The 23,328-nt window shown below is 41.4% G+C and overlaps 1 protein-coding gene across 1 annotated transcript in view; it reads left to right on the top strand.

Annotated features, from left to right (window-relative positions):
• SPOCK1 (SPARC (osteonectin), cwcv and kazal like domains proteoglycan 1) overlaps positions 1 to 23,328 on the top strand; it is a 2,429,073-nt gene that overhangs the window by 1,719,011 nt on the left and 686,734 nt on the right. The gene's annotated exons all lie outside the window — the stretch shown is intronic.

Raw genomic sequence — 23,328 nt, forward strand, 5'->3', positions numbered from 1 at the left:
CTAGTGATAGCAGAGGAAGTTATATTTAATTGTATTTCCTGAGAGAAGGTTGAGGGAGAGAGAGAGAGGTAAAGTTGGAGATGAATTTATTAGGCAGTAGGTTTGCTATATCTTCTGGCTCAGTATAGGTGGCTTCATTTACAATGAGCTCTACAAACAATTGTGTATTGTCTTTGAAGTTGCAGACATAGCTAAAGAATGCCTTGCAGTTGTCCTTTGTATGGGAGGCCAAATTTATCTCAAAGTTGGCTTTGGTAGACTTGATTTGTCCTCTGAGTTGTTTGTTTAGTTTGATGGGAGTTCTTTTATCCTGCTGGGTGATGCACCTTTTAATTTTTGCCATGATTGTTTTCCTTCTGTTGTACGGCCTATTGATTTTGTGATTCCACCAGGGTGGCTTGTTTTCTGAGTTAGTTCTGTACTTCTTCTTGGTGAGTACAGCTGCCTTTATGCAGCTATTAACATGCTTGTACAGGGTTTCTGTGAGCAGTTCTGCATAGGCAACAGTGTTCTTAGGGTTTATGGGGGTTTGAAATTTTGCCAGGTTATCACTTAATAGCAGGGAGTTAGCCTTAGAGTAGTTCCTGAATATTTCAGGTTTAGCTGGTGGTCCAGGTTTTATTTTTACTTCAAAGGAGACCATTTTGTGGTCTGACCTTACCAGTATGGCTCTACAGCACTCTCCCATATTAGTGAGGACCAAATCAGTATGGTTGCACCCCTGGTTGGTGTATTGACAATCTGTCCCAGGGAGTTTGTGTTTACAAAATCACATAATCTCTGTGCATGCATGTTTGGTGTTGTATAGGATTCCCAGTTAATAGTGGGGTAATTAAAGTCATCCATGAGTATGGTATAGGGGTTGAATGGTGAGTGTTTTCACTAAGTGTAGGTACATGGAATGAGTTTCCTTGATCACAGAGGGGAACCTATAGCTTGCTGTGATTATTTGAACATAGAGGAGCTCCAGTGCATTGTCCTGTTTGACCATCCTTGAGGTATATTTATTTTTCATGTAAATAGACACCTCCACCTTTAGTCCTTATCTGTGTAGTAGTAGGTTTAAATGTGAGGAAAGCATCATAATATTGCACTGTCGGTGTGCTCTCCACAACTTTAAACCATGTCTCAGTGACCACACAGACATCAGCCTTCTCTAGGGTGAAGACAGCTTCTAGAGAGTGGAGTTTTTATTTAGTCTCCTAATACTGAGCAGTAACACCTTTAGATTTTTTTGGTTTTCATTTGCTACATCAGAAGTACTTTCAGTTTATCATTGCCTAAAGAGGCACTGCAGGGGAAGACAATGTTTTAGCTAATATTTGAAAGCATACAGGGGAGAGGTGCAGAGCATCCTTGGCAAAGCAGGGTGATCTGTTGACCATCTCTTTCCATGCTGACAATTATTGCACCCTCTTAGAATGACACCAGAAACTAAGCCAATTATTAAAGTCAGTCATCTTTTGTTCGTATTGTGGCATCATCCTTGGAGAAGGTAAAATCCTGCTCAGTGCTAGGCTCATACCAGCCTGAGACACATATTCCGTGAGCTCCATGATGCCTGTCTTCATACAGTCTAGGGAGGTATGTCTCGGGTCATTTGCACCAACATGAACTATTACTGAGTCATACTAGTACTTGTAGTTCAATGACCTGAGTGTGTGGGTAATGTAGTGGATCCTAGCCCCTGACAAATAACTCACAGTGACTTTCTCCTTACACAGCCTGGTGAGAAGGACATTTGCGTGTCTCATGATGGAGTCTCCACTGACAAGAATGTTGGATTGTGTGGTGGCTTGCCTTATAGACTTAGAAGTAGAGGGTCCATGAGATGTGGCTCTATCTGTTGATGTAGGTGTTATTTTGAAAGAGTGCATTTGGGGCTGCTGAGGGTATTTGCTATGTTACTTTGTCTAGGAGGTCTTTGGGGTCTAGGAACGTTACATATAAGTGTCTCAAAATATGAGGTGGGTGTATATGTCTGCTTTGAATTGTGTGTGATGGGTGCATTTAGAAGAGACAAAATGTTGTTTTTTTCACCATTGTAAGAAGAAATCTCATCGTATGAGCTTACACCAAACTATGATTGGTAGGGATATATTGGTTGGTTGTGCCCCTTGTGGTCATTGTACTTTATGAAAATATGTGTTGAATAGTAAACAGTTCACTAGCAGTAATACTCCTAAAGTTTATGGTAATTGTAGCAGAGACTGGATTATTTGTCAACCACATGCACATGTTCCACTTTCAGAGCACTTAGAGATATTAGGAATACACTGTCATTTAATGCATTATACAAACACACCATTAAATATCCCACTGCACATTTTATGTTTGTAATTATTGATAAAATTGTCAGGAATAGGAATTATAAAGCTGGTTGGCATAACATTTTAAATAAAAAGGAGAACAGTTAGATTATTAGATATTTCCACTGGGGCTTAATGAGCATTTGTAAGTATCTAGTCAAAGCAGGAATAGGTGGGACAGGTTAGTATTTATTGAGCTGTATGCCTTTATTTTGTATACACCGATGAATGCTTATATGCCGAAACCAGTCTGTATATGGCTTTTACCTGTTGGCTGCTTTATAAGTGAAGAAATAAATTTGGGTTGCTTTATAAATTAATAAACATATTTAGAATACTTCATCTCACAACTAGAGTGCTGGCCATTTTTGTTGGTTCACTGGTTTGGTTTGGATTTTTGGCCTTTGCACTTGCCGTATGTGTGGAAGCTCTGTTGAAGTTTCTAAAACTAAATGCCAAGAAATGCACAGCAGTATCCTTTGGGAAGTCATCCACCCCTGGTAACTATCATATTGACAACACACCCCTTATACTTGACCCAGAAGTCAAGGACGTAGGGTTACACATAGGCAGTAATCTAGCCGTTGACCATCACATGTCTACAGCAGTGAGGAAATCATTGTATGTTGTGCAACTTCTAAAAAAAGGTATGACATCTAAGTCCATGGATCATAGTATCGTGGGATCATAGGAGGTTACTAGGCTATCGACCGGAGATCATTTCAAGCCTAGTCATTTCATTCCAATATAATACCAGAGATACTCTAGTCAGTACACAGGACTCAATTTATTAATAACTGCCCTTGTCCAGTAGGGTTGTGGGCATTATCTCTCATAAGAATTTACTGTGTCCCATCCACTCGTCCAGGTTCCTTTTGAATAGTGTCATATAGGTGTTCTTCTTCACATGAATTGGCAGCCTATTCCAAAGATGTGGCAGTCATTGGGAGACAAATCTGTGCCTCCAACACATCCTATTCAAGTCACAGGCCATATTTATGTCCCTGGAATGGGTAGCTCTCGTCCAGTTTGATTTACAGATGTGCAGCAAATTCATTAGTTTGTATCGGAGATTGCTCTGTACGCCAGGCATAGGTCTCCCCTAAGTAGTAAATACAATACTGAGTAAAGTGACAGGGACTTTCACTCATCTGTGTAAGGCATGTGCTTGGGTCCCTTGATCTTCTTAGTTAGAAATCCCAGAGGTCTCTGCAATTGCTGCAGGTACTTTGTACAGTACATGCTAAAAGGGGTGTTATCCTAAGTTATGAGCCTGATGAGTGACACGTATAGAGGGTATAACTTTCTTTGCTCTAGAAGTGATGGCTTTGCTAATTAAGTATGCTATGTAGAAAGCCTTCCTTATTACAGTAGATGCATGGTGGTTAAAGTTAAGGTCACAGTCTACTTGTGATCCCAGATCTCTTACCACTTTGTAGGTACATAGGGTATTGTTGTTAATTTGACAGTGTGAAGGGACATTGTTTTTACCAAAGGGAATGATGATGCATTTCTTTACATTCAGAGGCTGTGACTAAAACACCAGTTGATGGTTTGTGTGAGCCCCTTCCTGAAGTATACTGACATCATTTGGGGGTTCAGTAATTGCACCCAGTTTGCAGTTGTCTGCAAACTTGGTTAGCCAAAGCCCCTTAGTTTTGGCCTGAACGTCTGAGAAGTATATACTAAACAGTAGGGTACCCAGCATTGATCCTTGTGGCACCACATTGGTGACAGGTCTGCTGGTTGATGTGTAGTCACCCACTTTGATTGTGTGTGACCAGTTTGTGAGCCAGTTGGCAACCCATCTTACAACAAACGGGTTTACATTCAATTTTCTAAGTTGATCAGCAATGCCTGAGTGTGGGATTGTGTCAAAGGACTTTGCCAAGTCAGGGTATGCTGGGTGCACATATTTGCCCTCGTCAATGACCCTGGTCACATTTTCAAAGAACTCCAGCAGGTTTAACAGGCAGAATCTGCCCTTGATAAAGCCGAATTGGGTCGGATCCAGGGTTTGGAGGTTGCCTATGTCTTTATTTAGGAAGTGCATGATGATATGTTCCATGGCTTTACAGATGAGTCTGGTCAGACTTATGGGTCTTTAATTCCCTGGGTCTGCTGCTAAGCCAAATTTATGGAGGAGAATAACGGTTGCTATTGTCCATTCTGCAGGAACAAAGCCAGTGGTTAGGCTGTGATTGAATAGGGTACATAATGGTGATGCTAGTTCATCTTTTAGTTTGTTTAGAAGACAGTGTGGATGCCACAGGGGCTGTGCTTTTTGCCTTAGACACGGCTTTAATAACCTGCTCATCAGATATGTAGGGGGTGGGAGTTGCTGGTAAGGTTTGTGATAAGTTCAGAGGGGATAAGGGAGTGAAAATTTTACCAAATCTGTCTGCTAGCAGATTTGTTATCTCTGTGGGATCAGTGTGTGTGTGTGATACCATTAGTCACTAGTTCTGCACATGCTTGCGTCCTACCTTTTAAGCTGCATACATAGCTGTAAAAGGCCTTATCCTTAGCAGTGATTGCTAAGTTTTTCTCAAAGTTATCTTTGAGGATTTGACATGTTGTCTTATTTGCTTGTTGAGGCTGAGGAGGGTGCTTTTCCAGTATTAGGACCTCACCTTAGTTTTCTTAGACAGCAACTTTTTGCATTTGTTGTAAAGTTTGTTGATACTGGATGTCCACCACGGAGGCTTTTTTTTAAAATGGAGCTATGGTTTTAATTCTCTCTGGAACAGCTGAGTCTATATACTTATACAAGTGATTGTACAGGGCTTTAGTGTAAGCTTTGGTGTAGTTACCACTTCCAGCTGGGAGTGGGGCTTACAATGGATTCATACCTTCCCCTAGGGAGGGTATAGCTTGCTTTGGTGAAGTTTTGTAGTCTAAATTCACCCTTTGTGAGTTTTGGTATTAGTGCCAATTTGAATGGGACCAATTTGTGGTCAGATTTAAATAATATGGGTCCGACAGTTGCAGTGAAGCATCTGTTTGTCATCTTAGTGAGGACCAGATCTAGTATGTTTGTTCCTTTTGTTCGAGTTTGAACAATTTGTACCTGGATGTTTGAGTTAACACAGTCAAGGAACTTTTGTGCTAGTGAGGGCTAGAGTAGGTTTCCCAGTTGATGGTGGGATAATTGAAATCCCCCATGACCAGAGTGTTTTGCAATAGTTGGATTTACTCCAGTTTGGTAAAGTAGGCCTCATGCACATCATGATCCATGGAGGGGATCTATAATTAGCTATAACTTGAATGGGGATCTTACCCTCAGTAATCTGAACATGGAATAACTCTATGGAGTTGTCCAGTCGAACTAGTCAGGAGGTTAAATTTTCTCTAATATAGATAGAAACACCACCTCCTTTTGTTCTCACACATTCATTTTGCAGTCTGAAGGTGTAGAAGGCATTGTTGCCTTGCAAGGTTGGGGTGCTGTCTGAGGCCTTGAACTAGGTTTCTGTGAATGCACATCTACATCCTCCAGTGATAGAAGTGCTTCCAGGGTGTGCAGTTTTTAATTTAAGCTCCTAGCGTTTAGCAGCATAACCCTTACTTTGTTATGTTTGGCAATTTTCACATCATCAATTTTATTTTTGAGACCTTGCCTAAAAAAGGCACTATGGGAGATTCAAGAACCTTTTCCAGAAGCCAAAAGGCTAGTGGTGCTATGTGCATGAATAGTGGTGAGTGAGTTGACAACCACTTCAGTGTTACTGCTTTGAGTCTGAGAGAGCAGAGATTCAAGATTCTTGTTGTAGATACATCTCTTGTACTTTTTACTAGAGTGAGCTGTTAGTAGAGGGTTGTTACACTGCCTCAGGAAACCCAAGTCAACAAGGCTGGCAGAAGAAACAAGGGTAGTCCAACTGTCCATAATGCTAGGTTTGAAGAACTTTTATCACAAAGGTGGTGCTTTCAGGACTGAACTGGGATCTAGTAGATGCTCTGCTGATGGGTATTTCTGATGAAGCTTTTGGCTGGTGGTTTAACAGGTCACAGCTCAGCAAGAATACTATTTTTTAACACCTTTATAGATTTATCATTTGTGATATAGGCAGATTTACATAGGTCCTTCTATTCCTATGCTGCAGTATTCTTGTTGTGGGATTTCCTGTCCTCAGGTGACTTGTACATCGGCTCCTATACAAAAGCTTCAGCTTGGCTGTTGCAGCTGCGTGGGATCTCACACGTAAGGCCATAAACCAGGGGCCTTAAATGTGATGTTTGCACACACATTCCCCAGAACTTTTCATCCACAGATGACCGACCCATAATGTGTTCGCTCCTTCACATCAGATGTCTCAATAATGCTAAGTAATCCATTGTTTTTTTTTTCTTCCTATCTGATTGTTATTGCTTAGGCTTGTTTTTTTTGTAGCAATTTATAGCCGATGTCAAGTAAAAAGGATAAATGCCAATGTGGGCACCAGATACCCCATAAAGACTCCCATAATTGGTGTGTTTTTTGCTTAGGCCAGGACCACGACCATACCACTTGCTCCATTTGTCAATCGTTTGTGCCGAAGTCCCTACGCAGCCATCTGGCCACGCTTAACCTCTGTTTAGAAAACCAGTGCCTTAAGCAGTTAACCCTAAGAATGGATCCCACCTCGGAGCCCACGTCAAAACCTCCGCGTAAGAAGGCCAAGTTTCCTAGGCATTCGTCAGCCGCTCTGATACCGGATGCCCCTGCCAGCTGCCATTTTAGGAGCTGAGGGATGACCGGCGGATATGTCGACTTCAACGACTACCTTTGTGGAAGCCATTGCTCAGCCGACAACTGGCAAGTCCCCGGAGCCAACCCAGACCCCAACTATTGTCGAGGTTGAGGGGGAACCAGAATCTGTGGAGCCTCCAACCAGGATCCCCCCTTTGGATACAGTTCCTACCAGACCCGATTCCAGGCCTAGTCCAATGTCTACCCCAGCAAAAAAAGAAACAGAAAAACAAGCATGCCTCTCCCACTGCAGAAGGCTACCTGACTGGCAGTCCTTCACATCTTCCATGATGCAGGCCTTTATGGCCCTTAGGCCTTCAGTCTCATTCTCCACTGCTCTACCTTTGCTTAGCCTTAAGCCTGCTTCAACCCCCCCCCCCGACACCTCAGGTTATGGAAGAAGAGCATGATACATCCTTTTCCTCCTCTGAGGACTCCATATCTTACACCTCCCAAATTGCTTCACCCCAGGAGTATTATTCTTCTGATGAGGAATCTATAGAGGGAGACCCCCCCCCCCCCAGGATATCACATTTGGTGAGAATATCACCAAAATGAAAGACTACTTCAAATGGGGTACCTCCCAAATGTCTGATACCCAAAAGAGGTATTTCGAGCTTGTTCAAGTAGAATCCTTCTCCCCTTCTGCTGTTCTAGCAGCTCTGCTTGTATACCTGGATGTGTTTAATCCTGCATCTAAGTCTCCAGACTCATAACCACCTTCCCCCAAGTGACCAAATCACATTTACAAGGTGCCTGACAAGCAAAAATTCTTAGTCAAACCACCCTTAGCAGATCCAGCTGTGATTGCCACCTATCCTGATAAGCAATCCAGACTCCTTCCCTCCACCTCACTCCTAACCACTGATAAAGATAGACAATCTATGAATAGGATTGGTAAGTGGGTCTACATCTCCTCCACTTTGGCTTTTAGAGCCATTAACTATCAGATGCATATGACTAAATATGCTCTGGACTGGTCTCTCAAGCCTCTTCCATGCTGGCCACTATCCCTGACTGCCACATTAAGGCTGACATCTCCTCCAAACTTTCTCTGGCTGCACAAGTAGCCAGACGATGCAGCTATGATGCTGCAGAAGCATCTGCTTGCTCTGCAGAACTGCTTCTGTTCTCAGAAGATACTCCTGGCTGAGACTTCAGAATCTCCCAGAAGACTTTAAGACAAAGATCTTGGATGCCCCCCTGGATCATAATTTCCTTTTTGGAAAACAATCTGCAGACCTTTTTAAGCATCTGCAAGAAAAAAAGTAAAGAATTGCAGGACATAAAACATTTATTGGTTCCCTCATTCCCAAGTACTACAGAAACTATACAACTAAATCCACCTTTGTAAGGCGAAACCCAGCCCAGGCGGGTACTTCTTCCAGATCTAGAAGAGGTGCAAGAAGACCCACCACTTCCAGTCTTGCTGCTCCACATCCTCAGCCTAGATAACCTTTTCAGGACAGAGTAGGCCCCAACAATGTGTGACTGCCTTGCCTCCCTACCACTCTCAGCCTGCCTTTCCCACTGCCTCCCCTTCTGGGAAACCATATCCTCGGACAAATGGATACTATCTTTAATACAAAAAGGATATTTGCTCTCCTGGAAAGAAAAAAACACCCATGAGAACATCCCTTTCTCTCCCAAAATCCAACAGCATCTCCTTCCATAGGTTTTGATAGCCCTTCTGAAGCTGGGTACCATAGAACTTGTCCCCTCAGGACAGGAAGGAAAAGGTTTCTACTCCCGTCTCTTCCTGGTTCCCAGGAAAGACGGCCCTTGGAGACTCATCTTAAACCTCTCCTTCTTAAACCTTTACCTTCAGGTGCCCACCTTCAAAATGCTGTCACTTCCAACTCTGTTTCCCCTCATACCAGCCAATACCTTTATGACCAACTTGGACCTAAAGGAAGCCTACTTACACATACCCATCAGAACCTCCCACAGAAGATTTCTGCATTACTCTGGGCCCTCCTCTCATTATCAATTTACTGTTTTGCCATTTGGTTTGTCCACTGCCCCCCGAGTGTTCACAAAATGCCTGGCCCTGGCCATTGCCTTCTGCAGAACTCAGGGAATTCAGATTTACCCCTATCTGGATGACATCCTAATAATGGCAGAGTCCAAAGACACCCTCTCAAATCATCTGCAGTTCACCATGTCCCTTCTACAAAATCTAGGATTCACTCTCAACCATCCAAAGTCCTCCTTGAAGCCAGATCAGGACAAGATTTTTCTGGGTTGCAGAATCCGAACGGACAGGATGAAGGCCTTTCTTCCACAAGACAAGGTCCTATCCCTGACCTCCCACTTCAAAGGGCTGCTTCAGACACAGGTAATAACTGCAAGGCAATTCCTTTGACTCCTGGGCTTAATGGCAGCAACCATCCCTATGCTCCCACTGGCCAGAATGCATGTGCGCAAGCTACAGTGGTAAATCAAAAGCATTTGGTCCCAGTAACAGAATCATCTGGAGCAAGAAATCCCCCTCCTTCCCTGTTTGAAGAGATCAGCTGGTGGATCCAACAAGTCCAGCTAAACCCGGGCCTTCCACTCCAGCCCAACCCCCCCAACCCAGGTAATGCATGCAGATGCCTCAGATTCAGGGTGGGGAGCCACACTGGCATCTTACAGGGTTCAAGCAACCTGGCACCCTTCCTTAAGGGCCAAACACATCAATGTGAGGGAAATGACAGCAGTCTTCTTCGGTCTAAAAGCTTTTACCCCTGTGCTTCTACCAGGGGTTCTTCAGATAGTAACAAACAACACCACTGTAATGTGGTACCTCAACAAACAGGGAGAGACAGAGGCATATCAGCTGTGCAGAACAACTCTGCTGATATGGGATCTAGCCTCTCACCATAACTTGTCCCTGCAGGCAACCTACATTCCCTCATAGGACAACAAGCAAGCAGATCTTCTAAGCAGGATATCCTCTCCACAACATGAATGGATGCTGGACAGCACCAGCTTCTTAGACATTGTCCACCGGTGGGGCACCCTTCAAATAGATCTGTTTGCCTCCTGCAAGAACAGGCAGCTGCAGACCTTCTGCTCAAAGACCTACTCCCCTCTAGCCTGGAGAGTAGACGCTTTCAACATCTCTTGGGAGGGGAAGTTTCTTTTTTCTCAAATGCCCTGGTCAACTGGTCAACACTCCCACCAGAGGTGACCTGATCATCACCAACATGGGCGACTGGTGCTCAACACTGGAGGTCAACCCCTCGCTGGTTAGATCTGATCATAAACAAATCACTTTGGATATCCACATTCCACCCCTGCCCCCGGACAAGGAAACCACCATGAAAAACTTTTCAAAAGCAAACTTCACGTTACTTAAGACTGAGGTGGAAAGTTTCAAATCCCCCATGCTAAAGGATAACATTGTCCAAGCTGCAAAATCCTTTACTAATGCATTCTATGGGCACCTACAAGAATGCATGCTTTGTGCTATCCCAAGCAAAACCAAGACTCACTCTTCCAAGAAAAGGAAACCAGTCTGGTGGACTCCTGCCATAAACAAGCTATACAATAGAAGGAGGAAACTAGTACAGAAAAGAGTAAAATCCCAAGAAGGGAAGACATCCCTGATCAGTATCAGCAAGAAACTACGATCCCTCATAAAATTATCCAAGGAAAGTTTCGAAAGAAAAATTGCCAAGGACTCCAAAGATAACCACAAGGCATTCTTTAGCTGTATCAAGAATCTAAGTGGCAATGCTCAGCTCTGCTCGGAGTTAGTGCAAAATGGTACAAAATACACTGAACCGACCAGTATTCCCAACATCCTGGCAAACAGGTTCAGCACAAACTTCACCCCCCCTCTCACCCCCCAAAAGGGCCCATAACCATACCAGAAGAATGTAGAGCTCCTGAAATCACAGACACTTAGGTTAAAACAGCCCTCTCCAAAGCCAAAAACACAGCATCAATGAGACTGGATGGTGTCCCAGGCTGCATCCTACACGAGCTCAAAGACAAACTAACCCCTCACCTAAACACACTGTTCAAACTCAGCCTATCCGCAGGTTACATACCAATAGAGTGGCGCACAGCAACAGTTATTCCACTCCACAAAGGTGGAGGCACAACAGACCATGCAAACTATCAGCCCTATAAGCCTGACTAGCTTGGTCTGCAAGGGTATGGAGCGCATCATCATGGAACTCATTAACAGAGACATTGGGGACCTCCAAACACTGGACCCTACACAGTTCTGCTTTGTTAAGGACAGATCATGCCTCCTAAACCTGGTGGACTTCTTTGAGACAGTTACCAAGGCTATAGACAAGGGAAAGGTGGTACACACAGCCTACCTAGACCTCACAAAGGCCTTTGATACCATTCCCCATTCTGGTATTATAGACAAGCTCACCAGCTTGAACATAAATCCCTACGTCACAAGATGGGTTGCCAACTGGCTCACAGACAGAATCCACAAGGTAAGAGTTGTGGGAGCTAGGTCTGACTCTAAACCGGTTACAAGTCGCGTTCCCCAGGGATCAGTCCTAGGACCCCTTCTGTTTGGCATATACTTCTCAGAGGTACAGGTAAGCACAGGAGGACTATGGCTGACCAAGTTTGCAGATGACTGCAAACTAGGGGCTATAATTGACACCCCGAATGACATAGACATCCTCCAAAAGGGTCTCACTGAGACGGATTCCTGGTGTCAAAATCATGGCCTCAAGCTAAATGCCAAAAAGTGCATAGTCATCCCCTTTGGAAAAAACAAAGTACCCATAAACTACCACATAGGTGGTAGTCCCCTAAATACAGAAGACATAATAAGGGATCTGGGGATCCAAGTAGATAATAAACTCTCCTTTGATAATCACATTGCCAAAGTGGTTAGAAAATCCTTCTACAGGGCCCACCTTATCACAAAAGGGTTCGCATCCAGATCAAAAGAGGTCATTGTGCCCCTCTACTCGTCGCTCATCAGACCCATCATAGAGTACAATGCCTCATTTGGGATGTATCTTACAAGACACCTGCAACAGCTGGAAAGAACACAGAAGTACCTCACCAAGAGGATCACTGACCTCAAACAGATGCCCTATGCAGCTCGACTGAAGAAACTCCAGCTGTACTCGGTTGCATACCGCCTACTCAGAGGTGATCTCTGCCTGACATACAAGGACATGTCCAACCCAGAACTGATGGACATGCTCCACCGAAAGAAAAGCTTATCCCCTCCAGCCACACGCTCTAGGGATCTAAACCTCACCACAACAATAAATAGGACATGCTGGAGGGATAGATTCCTGTCACAGAGACTTCCCATGCTTTGGAACAAGATTCCAATCTACATTAGGCAAAGCTCCTCGCTAACACTCTTCAAGAGAAACCTTGACGAGTGGATGGGAAACAGAAAGTTTACCCTGGGGATCACTTCAGTGGCTCTGCTGGACAGAGACACAGGGAACTAATCTAAGGGGGCGGCGAAAGCCAACGGATTCTTGCTACCCTTATAAATGCCTTCGGGCAGATAGCCTAGTACCTACCTAAGAACTTATGAACCTATACCCCCCCCCCTTCCCACTGATTCAGAAAGTTCTCCTGAAAATCAGGACAGACCGAAAAACTTGTAAGTGACTCCATACTGGCCAAGGCAGCACTGGTTCCCCCTACTTCACAATCTAGCCAAGGGCAATCACTACCATTTATCCTACAAGATGGACCTTCTGACACAAGAAAATGGAACTCTTATACACCCACACTTGCAGATGTTGGCCTGACACTCTGGGTGATAAACTTTTGATCCCATTACTCAGAAGACACCACTAATCAGAAGACGTGCTTTCAATCCTGAGGGAGGCCAGGAAAGCTACAATAAAAAAATCATACCTAGCTAATGGGAAAGATTTACTAAATGGTGTCTAGACAAAGGAAGGGACCCTTGCATTGCTGATCTCTCCATAGATCTTACTTATGTGTGTCAACTGATAAAAAGTGGACTTTCCTATTCTTCAATGAATTCCCCATCAGACTACTTGTCTCTTGACCCTCCCTTGCTAGCCATGCTCGATGTAAAATTCTTCCTTAAAGGGGTGTTACACATTAGACCTCCAAAAAAGCCTATCCCTCTGCCCTGGGACCTTAACTGCATCCTGTAACAACCTGGCATCCATGGCTGTGTGAGTCCTCAGACAAAAATTAGACCAAAATACGGGTGCCCTTGGTGAAAAATGTCCAGCAGGAAAATGATTGTCTGTGGGACCTGGGTATTCAAGCTCCTATGCAGAGGAGGAAAAATGTCCATGAATAAAATACCCTAGGAAAGCCAAGAACAAATGGATGACCAGGTAGGCTGCCTTAATTAAGGTAAATAGGTCTTGTAACCACCTGGCATCCATGACTGTGTGAGTCCTCGGACATTTTTCACCAAGGGCACCCGTACCTTGGTCTAATTTTTGTCCACATAGACAGGGTAACCCTGAGAACTAACCCCTCCTTTATGCCCAAGGTGGTCAATGATTTGTCATTAAACCAATCTATCCACCTTCCCACCTTCTTTCCCTCTCCCACCAATGAAGGGGAGAGGATACTTCATTCCCTGGACGTACACAGACAACTAAGATTTTACCTGGACAAGACAAAATCCATTAGGAAATCAAAACAGCTCTTTGTTTCTTCCATCGCAGAGCATTGGGCAAGGCAGTCTCCAAACAAACATTACATGTTGGATCAGGAAAGCCATCTGTCTTTGCTACTCCCACCTTGGGAAAAATCCCCCAGTAGGAGTAAAAGCCCATTCCACCAGGGCAATGGCCACTTCCAAGGCTTTCCTAAAAGGTCTGGACACATGTTCCATTAGGGAAGCAGCCACATGGTCCACTATCCACACTTTCACCAAACACTACAAGCTAGACCAGGTCTCCAGATCATGTGCAGGATTTGCCAGGGCAATCGTACAGGGCTTTGTAGAATTTTTCTGCACCTCCATGGAGATGTTTTCTAACACTTTCTCCTATATGACAAATGTTTATAGACATCATCATGAAATGAAAAAAGATTAATAGCCAGCAGGGAACACGCTAGGAACAGTGATCAAATCCCCAAAATACTCAGCCATCCTACAGGAAGGCTTGTGCCAAGCAAATAACTAGTGTCAGAATCATGGACTAAAGCTAAATGTCAAACATGTATTATAGTCTCCTTTGGAAAGTTGAGTTACAACATTAATAATACAGCCATTAGAGATGACACAGTACTTCAAAATTTGATTACTTATCTGGACAGTTGACCCCAAATTCTATCAGGAAAAGATCAAGATGAAGCAAACTTAGGGACAATTTACAAAATCAGGAACAGTTTGAACTTAGTTTTACAAATACAGTACCTAGAAAGAGAGAGCAAAGATTACAGCATATTTCATGCAAATGCACACTAGTTATGTAAAGGCAAACTAAAAGCTAAGTAAACAATATGAAAGTGACTTGCACACCAAATATATTAAGCAAATACAAGAATATTCTGTAAAACTGGGGACAATTTCAAATGTGTTTTATACAATATTCTAATTTATTTCATACAAATAACACTAGCCATTAATGCCAACTTTAAAATGAGCACCACTTATTTCATCAATAACACAGCTAACCACCCACCCAAGAAAAAAGAAAAAAAGCATACATATTCAAATTAATTTTACACAAATGCACACTAGACAGACCTTAATACCAGACTTTAAGTTGAGCAAATGAAGAAGATAACTTCTCATAGCACAGCTAGCAACCCCCACACAAAAAATTCAATTTATTTCAGACAAATGCACACCAGCCAGCCTTTAAAATAATATGAAAAGTACAAACGTACTGCCACCTCTCAGAAAAAAAGCATAAATATTCAGATTTATTGATACAACTGCATGTTAAGGATGGAATTTAAACCGACCGAGTGAAAAAGGACAAGTTACATTCATCCACAGCACAGCTGGCCAACCCTCCCCCCATAAAATTGTAAAAAATATTCCAGTTTTTAACACAAATATTCACTTGCCATCCTTAATGCCAGAATTTAAACTTAAGCTAAGCAAGTGAAAGGGCAAGTTGCCTTAGCCCAGAGCCCAACTAGCTACCATCACCCCCACCAAAACAAAAAGAAGGCAGAAGAGTACGACAAAAAAAAAAAAGAACACAAATATCCAGTTTCAAAATATTTTAAAAAATGCACACACATTCACACATGCACGCGCACGCACACACACACACCAAACTTTAAAATATTTAAATAAATGCAAACACAGACACACACACACACACACACACACACACACACACACACACACACACACACACACACACACATACACACACACACACACACACACACACACACACACACACACACACACACACTAGCCTAGCCAACATCACCCTCCCCCTCTCTAAAAATAAGAAAGAATATCTGGTTATAAAAATAGTCCACAGTGCCCTGGCTGATTCACTTGCAGTGATTAATCTAGTTCACTGGGTTCAATTAAACAAAACAAAAAAAAAAAAAGTTTCCACTGCAACGCTCTCTACTGCATTGTACTACTGTATAACTAGAAGGCTGCTGTAAATTTCAAAAAATAACTCTGGTTCTTTACGGTCTTGTCTGTAGTTCCATTTGAGTTTTCTCCAGTCCTGTACCATGTTTTCATACGTGGACACATGGATGCACACAAGAGGAAAAAACAAAGCATTTACATCAGAGCCAGATCATGGTCAAATGGAGCCCTAGACAGAGTAATGGATTGGGTCTCACACACACACACACACACACACACACACACACACACACACACACACACACACACACACACACACACACACACACACACACACACACACACACACACACACACACACACAGCACCCTCCCCACAATAGCATTTGCACTGTCCCACTACTTAGCTATTTCTCCCAAGTTACCGTAAACACTGTTTAAATTTCTGAGTGTGCAAACTGCTTTCCTCTTTACTTCTGCAGTGGTTACAGATATTTGGATTTAAATTAAAACTTTTATTTCAAATTTTATAGCACAAACACTGATAGACATTTGTCACAATGAAAACAGATTCAGCATTAACAGTAAACTTCTTTGCCCTTGAAACCCTCATTCAAAGAAAATGCATGTGGCCAGTGGCAGATAAAGTTTGTCTTTGGACTGTTTCACAGCATACGCCCCTTGCATACATTCTGCAGAACCATGTCTGCATGTATGTGTTCTTTGATTCAACTTCCTGATTGTATTAAATTATATTCTTTGCATAATACAGCACCACTTGTTAGAGTGTGTTTTAAATTTGTAGTTTTGAATATTTTTCTAGTAAGTAATGAAACAAAAAAATATCACCAAATAATGACAAAACTGCCAATTTCAGAATAATTCAACCATAAAGGCCACTCAGAGTTCTGTCATTACAATCCACCAATATCAGTCAATATGCACATTCTCTGCAAAAGTAAAAGCCATCTAAATAACTCCATACTAAAGAGATCTATAAATAGTTAATAGGTTGCTTCTAACAAACAACTGTATATTTCAGTATTTAATCTGCAAATTCAGTGCCTGCTGCCACTGACAAATAAATTGCCTATGTTACATAAAAAAGTTGGTAAGATTGCAGTACGAAATGGGTGGCAAGCCATCAAAATTATTAGGCATCTCATCCAAACAGACAGACTAAGGACTGCAGCAATCCCCTCCCTTAATATGCATCACTGCATCAGTGATTTATTTATATGCTGTGGGAGTAAAAACCACAGCCTTCTGCCTCAAAAGCCAGTATCTTACCTGTTATGCTATGACAATTTGCTAAATAAAATACATGCACATTAAAAACAGACAGCATGAACAGCAGTAAACCTCTCTCTCTATGATGCTCACAAAAATCCTTGAAAATGCACTGAAGCTTACAATTCATTACAAATGCACTGACACTGAATTACTTGAAAATGCTCAAAAACTAAAATTTTCACTATTTTGGTAGTTGGTTTAGAGAGCTCATGCACTTCTCTCCTGTAACCAAGGTAGAGGTTTTGAGACTGAGGAAACTGCTGCATAGCTCTCAACTGTCCAGATTTTCACAGAATGTCCATACTTTTCCTCACATTTTTGGTCTGTAACTCATAGAATTCGTGGTTTTCTGGTAAACCGCTTAGTGCTGGAGTTTCTAAATAATGGCATACATTTAAGTTTCAGACTTCATTTTTCTCAGAAAATGCATGCTAACACAAATCCTATTATTCTACCAACATACTAAATTTTATAATAGCAATATTTAAAACGTGTCCCGATTTTCAAGCTTTTGCCCCCACATCATTTTATGCTTTAACCAGATTTGAGAGGCATGATAACCTGGCTGAGACACACACACACACACACACACACACACACACACACACACACACACACACACACACACACACCGAATGTCTTGTATTTAAATTCCATGTGGAATACGGAAAAGGAGTATGCAACAGGTGTGTGTGTGTGTGTGTGTGTGTGTGTGTGTGTGTGTGTGTGTGTGTGTGTGTGTGTGTGTGCGTCAACATACATGGGGATGCACAGACAGAGAGTGAACATCCTTAAAGGATCTAGCTCTGGTTTTACTTTAAGCTTTTCATGTTAAAAACTTGAAACACTTCTAAAAAAGCAAGGCTGCACCCCTTTACTGTTTGTAACTGGGTGGACCACACCCCTGCATTACTATGACTCTGAGAAGATTATCCCCAGTAACAAGGATGGGTAAAACTTGATAAAGGGAATTAACATTATAGAAACTGAAGAATCTTTTGAGCATATTTGTATGCCATTTTGCAGTGGTTAAGTTAGTTACCTGTAATATGTTAAACTGATTTAATGGCAAGCTTTCACCTCTGACATAGGTAATCAATGTGCTTGGAGAGGGACACAGAAGCAGACCATGAGTCACAGATATATATATATATATATATATATATTTTTTATATATATATATATATATATATATATAAAGTAAACTCTCAGTTAATCAGGTAATTGGGGATTGGTAGATGTTGGATAACTGTAGTTTCTGGTTGCTTGAGAGCTACTATTGAAAATAGGACTGACTAATACTGTACCCTATATTTGTTTGGTTTGACTTGTTCTTAGGTTGGGGAGAGAGGGAATGTATCCCTGTCTTGTTTTTTAAAGCTCTAAAACTCTAAATACATAAGGTATGTTTCTGCGGGGGGGGCAGAAAGTGCAAGACATGAAAATTGTACTGTAATTTCTTCTTCAATTTTTTTTTCCTGGTTGCTTGAGTTCCGGTTAACTGAGAGTTTACTATATATATATATATATATATATATATATATATATATATATATGTGTGTGTGTGTGTGTGTGTGTGTGTGTGTGTGTGTGTGTGTGTGTGTGTGTGTGTGTGTGTGTGTGTATATATAAACTACTACTATCCCACACTATAGCCAAACTATGGAACAATCTCCCCACACCACTACGTAATATACCTAACCACAACAATTTCAAATCCATGCTTCACTCCCATCTCTCCTCCAAATGGGAATGTCCTTCACATGCTCCCACCTAAAACTCCCACACTACTAACTCCACACCTAAATCATCATTTCTTTGCCTACTTTAACTTAATTCAGAGATCTTGCTCAGAACACCTTTTCATAAATCTTTTGCATGCATGCCTCTGGCCTACCTTACTCATATTCTCAAACTTTCATTGTTTGTTTTTCTTATCCATTGTACCCATAATATTGTTTTCCTCTGTAATATTGTTAATTTGTCTCTATTCGTATGTATTTGTATGTCTGTTTGGGACTTTTCCCCTGGGGTCTCCACTGAAAAAGGGTAATTCTTACCCAGCTGGACGAACCCGGTTAACAAATGCAAATAAATAAATAAAATAAATAAATATATATTTATATACATATATATAGAGAGAGGGAGAGGGGGAGATAGCTTTATAGATATCTTAAATAAATAAATAGATACCAGTACAGTAGGCAATTTTACTGAGAGTTACTGAAGCATCTACAAGTACAGTAGCATCCATGATTTGGCATGAAACAGGAGACCCCCTAGCAGATATGGATATGCTCAATGGCTGCCTGTGAACCCACATGGTAGGGACTAAATGTGTAAAAGCTGGAGTGCTGTTTTTGCACTAATATCAAATTTTTATAACCACAAGCTCATGTATATCTTTAAGTTTGAGGAAAGATTCAAGCTAAGACATTTTGCTAACATACATTTGTCAAATGCATTCCTTGCTGTATGTTTCAATATCTGTACAGCTGACCTCACTGTCAGCTTCATGTCTGTTTATGCATATTATATCATAACAAAATATCATCTAGCAAGGCTTACTTTAAAGTTATAAAGTTATAAGTAATCGGCATCAGATCAGACAATGTGAAACTCATATGTCTGAGAGTCTTGTCTCCATCTGTGCCAGTATCAACTGGTGTTGGGCTAGCATCCATGGTATCAGAGGGACAACTGGGTCAGGTGGCTTGTAATGGCTGATGGCCACATCTGTTATCCTGAGGACAAGGAGCTGGAATTCGAAGAGTGGTACTGTTCCCAGTGTGGACCATGCAGCTGTCTCACTGGGCTGTGAAAATATTCACATCACGTCATTCATGCTGCCTCAGTCATTGCTGTCTCTTTGTCTCCAAGATATCAGATATGAACTCTCTGAAATATGATTGCATCTCTTCATTGTCTTAACACAGCATTTACATTGTACATTGATTTTTATTCTTGTTAATTACATTTACAAACACACAATACATTTAGCTTTTATGGGGAAAGTGTCAAGAAGTGTAACCAAATAAAAATACACTTTGTCTATTTGTGAATGTCCCTTTTCTCTAAGTCTGTATAGAATGCAGTCATCTCTCCTCTGAGTTTACAGACATTTCTGAATAATAAGTAATTTGGTATTGCATCATTACGTTTATTTATCTATTTTAAAGTTGTTAATCAGGGAAGATCAATGTTCCCGCTGGACTCATTCCAATCTCAGAGCAGAGAAAACACAATATATACATGACATTATACCGACTGAAAAATGCAATATATACATATATTATATAGAAAGTAAATATCATAGTTGGCTTGAGGGTACAAAGGTGATAGATAAATTATATTAAATAGAGAGTGACTGAAAAAACACAGAATATACATGCATTGCATATAGAGTGGCATGCTGAAAGAATCACAGAGCAAGGTATCTAGACATAAGAAGGGAATGTAGAGGTTAAGCTACAGGACCAGGGAGATAGCAGTTGCACTTCCTTGGAGTATTGAAATGTGCTTTTATTTGTGAATGGAAAATGGGGTAAGAGGAATGATCTTTAACCAAAGAAGGGAGAGGTTCCCACAGTTTGGGATTAACGACTGAGAAGCATGATCTGTGCAGTGAGGTCTCATTTGGGGGGGGGGCTTTGGAGGAGGGACATGAGTGGTTATGATGTCTAAGTTTGCAAACTGGTGCATCTCTGAATAGTCGGGAAGCTAGTGGAGGGATGACATCATACCTGATAAGCATAAATAGTTGAAAGGTAAGTAGAAAATCAGCACATTGTTTCCGAGGTAGCCGGTTAGCTTTTTCAGTTGTTTTGCAGTGGTGCTCATTTCTTGGGGATACAGTGATAAATCTGCAAATGGCATTTTAAATGGATTGAATAGTGAATATATTTCTTTTACAAACTGTACCAATTAGCGGGAGACAATATTCTAGCTGAGCCAGTCCTTTACCTATGGCATTTCTACGGGGTCTGGATAGAAAAAGGGAGATTCTATTATCCCAGAATAAGTGAGCATTTTGTTCCAACTAAACCCCTAGGGTATTTGAATGAAGTGACATTGTTAAGATGATCCAGAATTTTTAGAGGCCACAAGATAGAAGTGACATTTTGCCTTCTGCCAAAACTGAAAAGTATTGCTTTTGTTTTAGAGGAGTTTAGTAGTAATTGATTGTCATTGACCCATTAAGGGCATGAAAATCCGCCAGAGGTTTGAGTTCAAGAGAAGAGACAGAATGGCTGGAGTGGAATAGGACAATGTCAGCAGTATAAAGCAGGAGAGGAAGCTGAGGTAAGTCAAAAGAAAGTTTGTTAGTGTAGATAGAAAAGAGGAGCCATGCCAGAATAGGTCCTTGAGAGACACCTTTCTACAGAGGGACTGATGTAGAGAGGTGCCAGAATAGGTCATTGAAAGACACCTTTCTACAGAGGGACTGATGTAGAGAGGTGACAGAACAAGTTGTGGACACCTTTCTGCAGAGGGACTGATGTAGAGAGGTGCCAGAATAGGTCCTTGAGAGACACCTTTCTATAGAGGGACTGATGTAGAGAGGTGCCAGAATAGGTTGGGGACACCTTTCTGCAGAGGGACTGATGTAGAGAGGTGACAGAACAAGTTGGGGACACCTTTCTGCAGAGGGACTGATGTAGAGAGGTGCCAGAATAGGTCCTTGAGATACACCTTTCTGCAGATGGTCTGATGTAGAGAGGTGACAGAACAGGTTGGGGACACCTTTCTTCAGAGGGACTTATGTAGCAAAGGTACAGACTAGGTTGGGGACACCTTTCTACAGAGGGACCGATGTAGAGAGGCGACAGAATAGGTTGGGGATACCTTTCTGCTGAGGGACTGATGTAAAGGTAGATGAATTAAAATTAACTGAGAAGTGGCAGTTAGAGAGGTAGTTTTTGAACCAGAAAAGTTTCATCACTAATGCCTATTTATTTGAGGTGGCCTACGAGAACTGAATGCTTGACAAGATCTCAGGTAAGGTCAATAAAAACGGCTCCAGTAATTAGGCCTTTGTCAATTTCAAGAAGAATGTTGTCACTGACTACCTAAATAGCTGTGTACATACTGCAACCATACCAAAAGCCAGGGTCTATATTACAAGATCGAATGTTTAGGTGATCGAACACCTAAACATCGAACTTGTAATATCAATCCTAAAAACATCAAACGTCGCAGAGAAAGACGTCCGTTGGCCACGAAAATAAAAAAATAAATTTACACCCAAACTAAGTGGGGGGCTTCACCCCCCCCACCCTCAACGATGTGTGGGGCTGTGAGCCCCACAGGCCCCCCTAACTAAATATACCAACTCTGAGATCTCCCTGCAGTAGAAAAAAGAGCAAAATCTGCCAAACGGCAAGGGAAATATTTCCTTGCATTAAATTGGCCATCCGCCTTCTTTTGCTTTCGATATTGCAAATTTGATGTTTAGGTGTTCGATCATCTAAACATTCGATCTTGTAATATAGACCCCAAAAGCCATGTTGCTTAACCCACATTTCTTGGCCGTTGACATTGTTTTAATAAACAAAGATATATAACACTCGGGAGAGTCAATGGGCAGAATATATTCCTGTTCCTTAATAAAAGTTACTGTCAGTTAGAAGGCAACTATAACCATAGATTGTTGGAAGCGCATGAACGCTCCCACAGACTCACACTTGAATGTTGTACATTAATGTATATAAGTAGGCAGTTTTCACTTCACCAAGGATAGTCCTGTTCTTTAGGTACTCATCTGAATACACAAGCGTTCCTTAAAAAAGAATAATCCACACAGCTGAGCATAAATCACTTCTTCAAACACGATCCAAAGATAAATTAAAACAATTTGTTTAATGTAGCAAGAACTTGGCAAGCGCTTTCACCCATAGGCTTCCTCAGGCCAATAAAACAATAATTTTAAAAACAACGTATATATACTAAGTAATGATGACATCACTTCCTTTCAATTACTTGACAGACAATATCTGCAATATCACTTACAATAAACTTATAAATGTGGCACACAGACAAAACATAATCTGCCACTATAAATTGCTTATTCAAACACTTTAACCGCATCAACTAACCACACTTGAATATATACACATCAAATTGCGGCACTAACTTAAATAACCTAGATGTTCATTTTGGGGCACTTGAAATAAATAATAAATATACAAGGCAATAGATTAAGTAAACAACACCTAGCTTAGCAGTAATAACTAGCAAATACAAAAGAACATGCCACTATGAAATGCGATAATTATAAACAGTGTATTTATACTTTTGTTTGCGGTGTACCTAAATATGTACACTGCTGATTGCATCACTGGCATGAATAATCATTCAAAAACATTTAAATAATTATTAAATATAAATCTGTATACCCATGTATTAGGATATAGAATAAAACCACATTAAATATATAAAAATGATGTAAAAAACAACATAAAATATATACAACTCTAAATGGTGAGCTTTCTGGCC

Source organism: Protopterus annectens, chromosome 4.part0 (genome assembly GCF_019279795.1).
Source record: "Protopterus annectens isolate FY-2018-M chromosome 4.part0, PAN1.0, whole genome shotgun sequence".
NCBI lineage: Eukaryota > Metazoa > Chordata > Ceratodontiformes > Protopteridae > Protopterus > Protopterus annectens.